The sequence below is a fragment of the Mastomys coucha genome, unplaced genomic scaffold (assembly GCF_008632895.1).
Source record: "Mastomys coucha isolate ucsf_1 unplaced genomic scaffold, UCSF_Mcou_1 pScaffold13, whole genome shotgun sequence".
NCBI lineage: Eukaryota > Metazoa > Chordata > Mammalia > Rodentia > Muridae > Mastomys > Mastomys coucha.
Genome location: NW_022196895.1, coordinates 60,356,803 through 60,360,501, shown reverse-complemented (window position 1 = coordinate 60,360,501; position 3,699 = coordinate 60,356,803). Strand labels below are relative to the sequence as shown.

At 45.1% G+C, this 3,699-nt stretch overlaps 1 long non-coding RNA gene across 1 annotated transcript in view; it reads right to left on the bottom strand.

Moving 5' to 3' along the window:
• Positions 1–3,699, bottom strand: part of LOC116087269 — an 11,832-nt gene that overhangs the window by 5,178 nt on the left and 2,955 nt on the right. The gene's annotated exons all lie outside the window — the stretch shown is intronic.

The window sequence follows — 3,699 nt, the reverse complement described above, 5'->3', positions numbered from 1 at the left end:
CCCTGGCTGTCCTGGAACTCACTCTGTAGACCGGGCTGGCCTCAAACTCAGAAATCCACCTGCCTCTGACTCCCATGTGCTGGGATTAAAGGCGTGTACCACCACCCAGCTAGTTGTTAGTTTTATTTGTTTGTTTGTTTGTTTTTTCGAGACAGGGTTTCTCTGTGTAGCCCTGGCTGTCCTGGAACTCTCTCTGTAGACCAGGCTGGCCTGGAACTCAGAAATCCGCCTGCCTCTGCCTCCCAAGTGCTAGGATTAAAGGCGTGTGCCACCACCGCCTGGCTTAGTTGTTAGTTTTAAATACATAAAGTTCCCTACTGTTTTCAAGTCTGTAAATGACTGACGGAAATGGGCCATTGTGACCTGGTACCTGGACAAAGGTCAGTAAGCTTGTGCCCACTTCCTTTAGCAGTAGGCTTCACCAGAATTTAAGAGTCAAGGTTAGGCCCAGTTACCTTGAATTTTGTATAAATTGTATAAATAGGTTGATAGAATACAGAGAGAGCCAAGGTTGGGTAAGAAGAGGGATCAGACTGGGACCAAGGACCCCATCCATGGGTGCTTTGTCTCACTGTGATTCTTGCTCTGCTGTGAGGATCACAAATGCCATCCCTCACCCTTTTCAAGGAGCAGTTTGCAAACGGCCCAGATTCTAGTTCCTGCTCTCCTTACTAGGTCCTCATCTCGCTTTTTCCTCTCAGAAGCCTGGTGATGATGGGTCCCACCAAAAACCCTTCACTTGGCCTTCTGCAGTAGACCTGCTCAGAGAAGTGAGAAGCCAATCCTCTTATGAACTCAAATGGCAAATGTTGCTCGACTTAGGATAGTTCAACTTTTGGCTTTAGTCAGTGATAGGAAAGACTGGCCCAGAAAGCGTTTTGCTTTTCATCTTTAGTAGTCAACAAATTACAGGTGTTAAATACTTGATAAAATACGCCACGTAGTAGAGGGTTTTGCTCACTGTTGCCTCAGTGCTCTGAGTGTGTTATAGAGATAGGCTAGGCCACACTACGATTTTTGTATAAGGTGTAGTAAGTATATTTTCTACCCATGATGCTTTGAGCTTATGCTGTGGTTATGGAGGAGTAACCTCGTATGCCAAGAAGCACCTGGTCCATACTATTAATTTTTCTTAGAAGTCCTTCAACCGTTTTTAGCAATTCAGATTTCTCCTTTGTTTATTCCCTTCCTACCTTGCTATGTGTAACAATTCCTAAAAATGTCTCCTTAAATATAGAGACTAGTTCAGCACTGGGTGCATATTGTAATTACTTGATGGCTCTAATAAATTATAGTGCCTAGGTTTGATTGGATTAGTTGAATCTAGATTTATGAATGAGGCCAAGATATTTTTTTCAAAATTCCTAAGTAAAACTGGTGTGGGGTGATGTTTAACTGTTACTAAAAGGAACCTTAAAGCTTTCAATATGCTTAAGTCCTCAAATATTTCTGCTCATCTCTAGTTGAAATATGTCTTAGGGTTTCCATTGCTGTGAATAGACACCATGACCAAGGAAACTCTTATAAGGGACAACATTTAACTGGGGCTGGCTTACAGGTTCAGAGGTTCAGTCCATTATCAACAAGGCAGGAAGCATACAGCATCCAGGCAGGCAGGAGATGGAGCTAAGAATTCTACATCTTCATCTGAAGGCCTCTAGAAGACTGACTCTTCCACACTGGGTAGAGCTTCAAAGCCCACCCTCACACCTCAAAATAGTGCCACTTCCCTTGGGCCAGGAGTATTCACACCACCACAAAATGAGAATACTGGGGAGAGGTTGGGTTATTTAAACTGTCTTAGCATCGTGTGTGTCTTCTAGGAACAAAGGTGCCATGAGGTGCAGGTACTGTCATTCATACCATCAGGAAACCATTCAAGGTAGAAATCACTCATGCTCAAAGCTCCTTATTTCTTAGACTGTTAGCCAGACGTCAGCCTGATTAAAATTAAATGATGTCACGCATGTGGACATTGAGTTCACACTCAGTGAATGTTCAGCTTGTCTCTGATGTAGCATACCAGCCTAGAGGCAAGGATGTTGTCAGAGCTTAACTTAATTTAAAATTGAGCTCTGTGCTGCAGGAGCACATTCGCTTCTTCCGTGCTGCTTGATCGTAGAAGCCATCTGTCCCGTGGAAGACAAGAACTGTACCTTTCCCATCTGCACCGCTCATGCCCGCATCTCCATCTTTTTTTGTTTGTTTGTTTTTTGTTTTTTCGAGACAGGGTTTCTCTGTATAGCTCTGGCTGTCCTGGAACTCACTCAGTAGACCAGGCTGGCCTTGAACTCAGAAATCCGCCTGCCTCTGCCTCCCAAGTGCTGGGATTAAAGGCATGCGCCACCACTGCCCAGCCCACATCTCCATCTTTCCAACCTCCTTCAGTTGCCATTTCTTTTGGAGACCTGGTATATTGGAATTGCTTTTCCTTGTGTGCCTTCTCGTTTTTCATTAGGATTAGTAGCATCAGACTTTATTCAGTTCAAACATCCTTCCTGGGCTGGGGCTGGAGAGATGGCTCAGCGGTTAAGAGCACTGACTGCTCTTCCAGAGGTCCTGAGTTCAATTCCCAGCAACCACATGGTAGCTTACAAGCAGCTGTAATGAGATCTGGCGCCCTCTTCTGGTGTGTCTGAAGGTAGCTATAGAAAGGTTGTATGTGACGTTTAAGTGGGTCTTGGGAATTTGAGAGGTGCTATCCCTGAACTTTGATTGTTGAATTTCCTCTGGGCAGCCAAGTTCAGTTTTGAGTGAATTCACAGGTTCTCAGCTGTGGTCAGCAGCTCTCATAAACTCAAGACACTGGCAGTGAACTCCACAAGGGGCTCTCTGGGCACTGCCTCTGGTATAAATTTTTTTTCTTTTGAGTTGTATTCTGAAAGAATGGCATAACCCTCACCGTGGGAACAAGGCACACCTGGTTTCAAATACCCGCCCTGTTGGTCCCCAGGCTAATGCGCTTTCCTTATCTGTAGAACTGGTGAATGATCGACAGGGTCTAAGCACTCTTTGGAACCCCCTTTTTTAAAAAAAAAAGTCACTATTTCCTTTTTTTCCTTGTGGCTACATGTGGGGGTGAGCCAAGAACTAGGCAAACTTCCTTTACAGCTGGCATTAGGAACCACCCAGGACTGTTGACTTGGGAAGGGAAGCGACTCATTGGGTAAGCTAGCAAACCCATGAGTCCTGAAGACTGCCTCTAGTCAGTGTGGCTCAAGGATGAAGTTCAGGCTTCGGTGAGGTCCTGATGGGTAACTGATGAACGCTCTGCATCTCTCCAGGAGTAAGAATGGGATGCTGGATCTTGTGCAGTCCCAGGTCCTCGTGCCTGGTAAATCTGGAGAGCATCTTTGTTCCTTATGCTTTGGAGTCAAAGTTTTAGAATGGAGGAGGGGTGTAGAGCAAAGAGACCTTGGACTGACAGTCTTTAAATGATGGCCAAGGGCTGTGCGCTCACAGAGGTGGAGGTTTTCTAGGAGAGGATCGCGCAGGAAGCCTTACACAAGACAGGTCTCCCCTTTCCCTTGTGTTTCCTGCCTGTCCCAATGTCCAGCTCAGCTTGTTCCGGTTTTCCCTTGTAAAATCCTATTTCTGGTATGTGTTTTGAGACAATTACAACTTAAGGCAATCCTTCTGCCTCAGCCTCGTAAGTGCTACCATGACAATAGTTTCTCTTGTAAATTCTTTTTTTTTTTT